The sequence below is a fragment of the Cebus imitator genome, unplaced genomic scaffold, assembly GCF_001604975.1.
Source record: "Cebus imitator isolate Cc_AM_T3 unplaced genomic scaffold, Cebus_imitator-1.0 Scaffold296, whole genome shotgun sequence".
Classification (NCBI taxonomy): Eukaryota; Metazoa; Chordata; class Mammalia; order Primates; family Cebidae; genus Cebus; species Cebus imitator.
Window position 1 is genome coordinate 478,979 of NW_016107611.1, and position 9,661 is coordinate 488,639.

Sequence of the window (9,661 nt, forward strand, 5' to 3'; positions counted from 1 at the left end):
CCGGCCACCCAGCCTGGCCAGTATTTCTCTGTCCCACCCTCCCTATGTGGGCGGATCTCTTCCTAGGTAATCGTGATGGAACCAGAATGATTCTCAGTTGCTGGAGAACTGCACTTCTGGGTGTGAGGGAGGAGGAACTATAAGTCTGGAACCCTTAATTTTGAATGATTGGTGTCTTGCTGGCCTTCTTCCTACACCCCTCCCCACACTCTGCTCTAGTCTGAAAGTGGCACACGTGGCCTTTCAACTTTCCTTCTCTCCCACCACCCCAACACACACCACCCACACAGCTTCCAATCCTGGGGCCACGTCTCCACACCCAAAGACACACTTGTCATTCCCTCCTCTAAGACTTCCCTGACTCCCATCTCCCCACTCATCCACACATCCTCAGCCTCCAGCACCTCCCTGCCTCCCAGCCCTGATCAAACTAGGCTGGGCTAGCGTCTGTCTCTGCTACCAGGCTGTGAACTCTTCAGGGGCCTCCAGGAATGTCTGAGATATTGTATGAATGAACAAATGAATCAATGAACGGAGACACAAACAGAGAGGCACCAAGAGACAAGTAGGGAGAGACAGACATCTACAAGAGAGAAACAGAGAAAGAGGAAGAGAGGGAGAGTGCCTTTGAGGAAGGAATTACACACATGATGCAGAAAGACAGACACAGCCTGGTGTGGACAGATGTGAATGTGTGGTCACACACACAAACCCAGGAATCGAGGAAAGACATGACATGCTGCCAGGTGTTTAATAAACATATTAAATGGAGAAATCAGAAAGATAGAGATATAGCAGACAGCCAAAGGGACACTCCCCTGAGGACACAGACCCACGTATGCTCAGACACCCAGCAGATAATGACATCCAGAGGAGGCCCCAGCAACTGGTTGGTGCCGGAGCAGACACCCCAGGCTAGCATCTCCTGGTTTGTCTCACTTCTTGCTGCTTGGAGACGCTGCCTGCTAGGATCAGACTCATCCACTAGCCACAGAGTGGGCATCAGCCATGTGCAGACACGTAGAATCTCAGACCCATGTGTGGATGGGAGAGTCCAAGTAACGCTGGTGACCAAAAGAGCCTTAGTGATCCCCTCAGATGGACAAAACTTTAGACAGACCTCTTCCTGATTCTTGGCCCCGGACCACCCTTTTTGTAGAGCCCTTACTTTAGAAAACTTGTAGTCATCCCTCGGTCTCTGCAGGGGATGGATTCCTTGGCTTCCAGTAATAACAAAATCGAACAGTGCTCAAGTCCCTGATATAAATGGTGTCATATTTTCATACTATGCACATACTCCCATATGCTTTAAATAATCTCTGGATGATTCATAATACCTAATATCATGAAAACAATATGTAAATAGTTGTCACGTCATATTGTTTTCTAGTTCTATTATTTTTCATTTTTGTTTCAAAATATTTTTTTATCCAAAGTTGACTGAATCCGTGGAGGCAGAATCCCTTGGACACAAAGGGCCAAATATAATTACGCATTCTTTCTCTGCCCCTCCACACCCTCTCCCCACCCCACCTTTTTTTTTTTTTGAGACAGAGTCTTGCTCTGTGACCCAGGCTGGAGTGCAGTGGCGTGATCTCAGCCTACTGCAAGCTCTGCCTCCTGGGTTTAAGTGATTCTCCTGCCTCAGCCTCCCAAGTAGCTGGGATTACAGGCATGTGCCATCATGACTGGCTAATATTTGTATTTTTAGTAGAGACAGGATTTTGCCATGTTGGCCAGGCTGGTCTTGAATTCCTGACTTCAAGTGACCCACTCGCCTCGGCATCCCAAATTGCTGGAATTACAGATGTGAGCCACCACGCCCCGCCTTCTCTGCCCCTTTGAAATGTAGATAAATCCTCTCCTGGCCTCTTGCCAGCATGAAAACCCAGCAATGTCTTTTTCAAGGACCTGGGAATTATTCCTTAGAAATCATCAAAGGAGATAGTACCCCTATCTCCCAGTCTCTGTGGGAGGGTAGGAGCCCCACTTTGATAACTGACGATCAGCAAACTCAGATGGCCCAATCACAGAGAAAAACATTTGCAGCTTCGGGAATAACTCCAAGTGACGGGCACATCCCATCGGCCCACTCTCCCTGTTGTCCGCCCATATTTTTCCATTAATTCACCTAGGGCTTAGACACTCCATTTGTTTCAGTGGAGTTGAGTTCAGTCTCTCTCCCTATTGCCATCACCTTGAATAAAGTCTCCCTTGCCTGTGCAATTTTTCTTTGACAGCAGACACCCAGCCACTGTGGACACTCACCAGGCTATGCCCTCGCTTACCCTCATCTTGCCAAATCCCTCCCCTTACATCAGGCATCACTTCCCAGAACGTGTTTTGCATCCAAATTATTCCTCCTTCCTGATTCTCCAATTCCTGCCTCAGGCTCTCAGTGGGGGGGGTCTATCCAGACTGGGGCAGGGTTGTGCTCAGGACCTCTGGAGAGTAAAGTCTTGCCAGGAAGGAGGATGGGTTTGCTGAACCCCCGTGGAAGGTGGAGGCACTGGAGGTCTTCACAGCAGTTGTCAGTTTCAGGGATTGAGGCTTACAGGGTAGGCAGACCAGTCTGGTGAGTATGTGAGCATGTGAGTGATGTGTGCACTTTTGATTCTGGTATCCTTCAAGTACTTTCGGAGACTTTGAAGTGTCAGTTCCCCGCACCTTATGGGAGCTTCCATCTGGCTATCCTCATCTGCCTGGTGTCTGAGTGTCTGTTGAATGCCTTAGAATGTTCTCAAGGATCTTCTGTTGCATTCCATCAGTTTTCACGTATAGTTCCATTTCCAATCATGTTTGCAAACATCTGGCCTCTCAAAAAAGTTTTCCGTATTTTATTTTCATAAGCACTTTATTAAATGTGTGTATCTTCTAGGCTTTGTGGCCTAAACAGTTGAGAAGTATTTAGTATTTCTTGCCTTATTTGACATGACTCCATTAATCAAATATATCATAATTGTAATGTGTTTTAGATGTTATTTCCTTTTTTTTATTATTTATTTTTTTCTTTTATAAAGATGGGGTTTCACTATGATGGTCAGGCGGGTCTTGAACTCCTGACCTCAGGTGATCCACCTACCTCAGCCTCCAAAAGTGCTAGGATTACAGGCGTGAGCCACCACACCCGGCCTTAGATGTTATTTCCTAAGTAATGTGGGATATCACTTGCTTCCAATCTTCATGTTCTGCATAAATGTTCTTCCATACATTATCAAAATTGTGAAATTTTTTTTTGGAACTCTAGTCATTACCTTGTCAAAAATTGAATCATGCAGATTGTATGCCAATATGTTATTTTGTTATTTTTATTTTTTTGAAACCGAGTCTCACTCTGTTGCCCAGGCTGGAGTGCAGTGGCGCCATCTTGGCTCACTGGAACCCGAGCTTCCCAGGTTCAAGTGATTCTCCTGCTTCAGCATCCTGAGTAGCTGGGATCACAGGTGCCTGCCACTGTGCCCGGCTAATTTTTCTATTTTTAGTAGAGACAGAGTTTCACCATGTTGGCCAGGCTGGTCTCAAACTCCTGACATCAGATGATCCACCCACCTCAGCCTCCCAAAGTGCTGGGATTACAGGCATGAGCCACCATACCTGGCCTATTTTTGTTTTGTTTTGTTTTGAGAGAGAGTCTCATTCTGTTGCCAGGCTGGAGTGCAGTGTCGTGATCTTGACTCACTGCAACCTCCACCTCTCGAGTTCAATTGATTCTCCTGCCTCAGCCTCCTGAGTAGCTGGGATCACAGGCATCTGCCACCATGCCCAGCTAATTTTTGTATTTTTAGGAGAGACAGGGTTTCACCACATTGGCCAGGCTGGTCTAGAACTCCTGGCCTCAGGTGATCCACCTGCCTTGGTCTCCCAAAGAGCTGGGATTATGGGCATGAGCCACCAAACCAGCCTCTTTCTTTTCTTTCTTTTTTTTGAGACAGAGTCTTGTTCTGTCTCCAGGCTGGAGTGCAGTGGCGCAATCTCGGCTCACTACAACCTCCACCTCCTGGGTTCAAGTGATTCTCCTGCCTCAGCCTCCCAAGTAGCTGGGACTACAGATGCGTGCCACCATGCCCAGCTAATTTCTGTATTTTTAGTAGAGGCAGGGTTTCACCATATTTGCCAGGATGGTCTTGATCTCTTGATCGAGATCTGCCCTCGTGATCTGCCTACCTCGCCCTCCCGAAGGGCGGGGATTACAGGTGTGAGCCACCATGCCTGGCCCACCGTCTCATTTTTAAATAATGTGTGATAACTGTGCTCACCTGTGTTGCTGCAGGCTGGGCTCTCCTGGGAGGCAGATTGTGAGGCTGAGATTAGCGTGCAGGACCTTGGGATCAACAGCTGCGTAAGGGAGGGAAAGGAAACTGGATTGAGCAGAGGGAGAGTTTGGGTCCTGATTAAGTCAAACCAAGGGTTCAGTGCGCCCCAGGGAGAGGTCTGGCACTGGGCTTGTGGGTTCTGTTCAGCTGAGGCAATGCCCAAGGGGCTGACATCAGACACAGAGGTCAGAGTCCTTCATTCCTGAAGAGATTTTGGTGGCAAATCACAGCATCCACCACACTACACATTTCTTTGCTTTAGTGTATTTTTCTCCACCTCTTTGAAATAAAGATTCATTACAGAATCCTTCGAGATGAAACAAAGTTACCTGATCTGGTCATTTATTCCTCAGTTGAAAAAACTGATGTGAAACAACTTTTCTGTCTACTGTTACTGTCTTTTAGAAGTTAAATGCTCTTTTTTTTTTTTTTTTTTTTTGTTTAATAAAACTTTTTTTTTTTTTTTTACGACAGGGTCTCATTCTGTTGCCTAGGCTGGAGTGCAGTAGTGTGGTCTTAGCTTACCTCTGCCTCCCAGGTTCAAGTGATTCTTAGGTTTCAGCTTCCAGAGTAGCTGGGATTACAGGTGTGTGACACCATGCCCAGCTAATTTTTGTATTTTTAGTAGAGACGGAGTTTCACCATGTTGGCCAGGCTGGTCTCAAACTCTTGACCTCAAGTGATCCACTGGCTTTGGCCTCTCAAAGCATTGAGATAACAGGCGTGAGCCACTGCACCCAGCCTAAATGCTCCTGTTAAGGTGAATAATTTTTAAGAGTTTAAATTTAAGGGTTTAATATTTAAATATTCACATTTAAAGAGTTTAATATTTAAATTAGGTGGCTGGGTACCTGGATTGACAAAAAGAGCATGGAATTAAGGGATTCATTTATTCTCCATTTTTCCTGTCTTCCAGTTATTTCTTGAAATGTTCTTTCCTGGCTTACAAAGAAGTGGAAGGAGTAAATCCGTGTTCTGTTCTGCTCAATCATTAATGGATCTGTGCTACATTCTGCAAAATTAGCCGTTGTGGAATTGTTTTCCCCCTGCGACTTTATCTCAAAAATTCATTCAATGATCCATTTTGTTTCACAATAGCTTTCCATTTGCTGCTCCTAATTATTTGTCTTGATGGATGTCAAATAAGGTTAATATTTTATTTTAGAATTTTAACATCTTACAATGATATGTAGGTAATGAATCATTGAATTTTAATAATAGTTTATTTTTATACTGATGAAATTTCTAAAGCAGTAATAAACAAGTACTATCATAATATAATTAACAGACTTGCATAATACTCTTTAATTTCAACCCACACACATTCTTTGTGGATTAATAATGGTAACTGGGTATTAGTTATTATAGAGTGATTCGTGCCAAGTGAAAGAAATGATTTATTTATTTATGACGGAGTTTCACTCTTGTCACCCAGGCTGGAGTGCAATGTTGTGATCTCAGCTCACTGCAACCGCCACCTCTCAGGTTCAAGTGATTCTCCTGCCTCAGTCTCCTGAATAGCTGGGATTACAGGCACCTGCCACCACACTTGGCTAATTTTTTGTGTTTTTAGTAGAAACGGGGTTTCACCATGTTGGCCAGGCTGGTCTCAAACTCCTGACCTCAGGTGATCCACCCGCCTCGGCCTCCTAAAGTGCTGGGATTACAGGTGTGAACCACCACACCTGGCCAGGACTTGTAGATTTCAATATAGAATATTAAAATAGAATATAGAGTTCAACAATTCCAATCTGGTAAAGAATTAGATGAAAATATGAACTGCAATATGAAATACTGAATACAGTCAATGTGCTGACACTATTAGGGACTTAAAAAATGTTCTGCATATCAGGTGGAAAAGCAGCTCATTGTTTAGAAGTACAAGCTATTTTAAATGACATAAAATCAACACATTTTTCCATTTCAAAATCAATGTCTCAGTATATGGAAGTAGAAAGGTAGCTACCAACCCTGTTGGAACAAGACACTTTTACTGCCATCTGCTGGAACATGGTTGCAATAATTGTAAATCACTTTTGCAACCAGCAATGGAATACACAATACACAATACTTTTCAAAAAGTTGTTTTCAAAATAGTAAAGATTTAAAAAAAATAGTAAAAATGTCTGTGATATGAATAGCACCTCCTTAGGTGTTGTGCTGTTGTACAATGCCCAACATGAGCAACTGTACATGGGGACAGTAGAATCATGGCATCTGCAAAATAAAATCCATTTTACTTTTTCCTTTCCAATCTTTATGCTTTTTTCTTTTCTTTTTTTTTTTTGCCATATTGTATAGGCTAGAACCCCAAGTACCTGACTGAATAGTATTAATAGGAGTAAACATGCTTGTCTTGCTACTGATATTGTTATATAGTTGTGTGTGTGGCTTTTTGTTTGTTTTTTCCCTCCACTCCCCTTGTGTGTGTGTTTTTTGAGACAGGGTCTCACTCTCTTAACCAAGGCTGCAGTGCACTGGCATGATCATGGGTCACTGTAGCTTCAACCTGCTGGGATTAAGTGATCCTCCTTCCTCAGCCTCTTGAGTAGCCGGGACCACAGTTGCGTGCCACTATGCCTGAGTAATCTTTACCCTCCCATCCCCTCCCTGCCCTTCCCTTCCTTTTTTTGTGTGAGACAGAGTCTCACTCTGTTGCCTAGGCTGGAGTGCAGCAATCCTGGCCCACTGCAACTTCTGCCTCCCAGGTGCAAGCGATTCTCACGCCTCAGCTTCCCAAGTGGCTGGGACTACAGGTGCATGCCATCACACTCCACTAGTTTTTGTATTTTTAGCAGAGACAGGGTTTCGCCATGTTGCCAGGCTGGTTGCAAACTCCTGGCCTTAAGTGATCTACCCACCTCAGCCTCCCAAAGTGCTGGGATTACAGACATGAGCCACCGTGCCTGACCTAATTTTTTATTTCTTATAGAGATGGAGTCTCACTATTTTGCCCAGGCTGGTCTCAAACTCCTGGGCTCAAGTGATCCTCCTGCCTCAGCCTCTCAAAGTGCTAGGATTACAGGTGTCAGCCACCATGACCAGCTCTATATAGTCTGAATAACCTCTCTGCTCATACTCCTCAGGGTCTATGCCATCCTACCAGGGCTTTCCCTTTCTCACCTCTACAGAGGCAAAACATCAGCGCCATGGGCAGTGGGCCCTCTTCCCAGCCATGTGGACTCAATGATTCAGGGCCAGCACCTAAGCCAGAGATCCAACTGAATTACTCAGGCCCTAGCTGCTCATCAGGGCAGATAGGCCGAGGTCAAGAGCCATATCCTGGGGACATAGGTAGATGGATCAGGAAGCTGAAGGTCAAGTAACCATTAGATACCTCCTAAACCCTCTGACCACAGCCAGTTTTACTACACATCTCTCAGGAAGTCTACTCCAGAAAGGACTGTTTCATCTGTACTTGGTTCCTGATGATATCTTTTGAATCATTAAGTTTGGTTTTGGGTAAAATTGTATACGTTTACTTTGATAGTTCTTCCAGGCTGGGCGTGGTGGCTCACGCCTGTGATCCTAGCACTTTGGGAGGCCGAGGTGGGTGGATCACCTGAGGTCAGGAGTTCAAAAACCAGCCTGGCCATCATGGTGAAACCCCATCTTAAAAAAAAAATACAAAAAATTAGCTGGGCATGGTGGCACGTGCCTGTAATCCCAGCTACTCAGGAGGCTGAGGCAGGAGAATTGCCTGAACCCAGGAGGCAGAGGTTGCGGTGAGCCAAGATCGCGCCATTGCACTCCAGCGTGGGTAACAAGAGCGAAACTCCGTCTCAAAAAAAAAAAAAAATTTTTTTGTATTTTTTGTAGAGACAGGGTTTCACCATGTTGCTCGCCTCAGGCTGGTCTCGAACTCCTGACCTCAGGTGATCTACTCGTCTCGGCCTCCCAAAATACTGAGATTACAGGCGTGAGGCACCACGCCCAGACTAACAGAAAAATATTTTTTAAATAATAGTAAATATGTACTGGACATCCTACAGAGTGATCAAACACTTTCTTTGGTAGCATTTGTGTAGTTTCTAATACAGCTTTAAAATATGTGAAGAGTCTCACCAAGGCTCTAAATAAAAGGTGAGAGGTGAATATTTTCAATCAACTTGAAACAAGCAATGTTTCGCAGATTAACTTTGAAATATAAGATGACATGGGGCTGGGTGCCATGGTTCATGCCTGTAATCCCAGCATTTGGGAGGCTGAGGCAGGAGGATTGCTTGAGCCCAGGAGCCTGAGGAAAAAAGAAGAAAAAGATAACCTGGAATAGTTGAGAAACGTGGTATCATTAAAATAAAGGCAATTTTTCTAAATTTTATTGTAAAAAAATTGAAAGGAGTGAAACTGTTGAAAAATTAGCTTATTGGCTGGGCGCAGTGGCTCACACCTGTAATCCCAGCACTTCAGGAAGCTGAGGCGGGCACATTACCTGAGGTCAGGAGTTCAAGACTAGCCGGCTAACATGGCGAAACCCTGTCTTTACTAAAAATACAAAAATTAGCTAGGCATGGTGGCAGGCACCTGTAATCCCAGCTATATGGGAGGCTGAGGCAAGAGGATTGCTTGAACCCAGAAGGCGGAGGTTGCGGTGCGCCAAGATCATGCCACAGCACTCCAGTCTAGGCGATAGAGTAAGACTCTGTCTCAAAAAACAAAACAAAACAAAACAAAACAAAAAATTAGTTCATTGATCATCCATATAGCAATTATCCAGATCAAAATTGGTAACATTTGCCATATTTGCTTATTCTGTCTATCTTCTGTGTCAGCTTCTGGTGCATAGGAAATCACAAGCAAAATGTAGGGGCTTAAAACATCAAGAATTTTACCCTCTCCAAATTCTGTGGGTCTCCTGGGTTGTTCTTCTGCTATGGGTTGGCTTAACTGATTTCTGCTGGACTCTCTCATGTGCATGTGGTCAGCTGGAGAGTTGGGTGGTGGCTGGCTGACCTAGAATGGTCTCACTCACAAGACTGGTAACTGGCTGGCTGTCAGGCAGACTTCAGTTCTCCTCCACATGGCTAGCTTGAGCTTTATCACATGGGAGTTGCAATGTTCCAAAGGGGAGCAAAAAAAAAGAGCAGCCCCTAATGAATAGGTGCTTTTCACACCTTTGCTTAAGTCATGTTTGCTAATGTCTCATGTACTGTTGGCCAGGCCAAGTCACCAGGCTACCCCAGAATCAGTGCAGAAGAGCACTAACAAAAGGTATGTATAGAGGGAGGGGAATAATTTGTGGTTAGTCTGTCTGTCTATCTATCTTCTATCCATCCATCCATCCATTTATCATCATTATCATCTCTATTATCTATGATTTGTCTATTTTTTTTTTTTTTTTTTTTTTT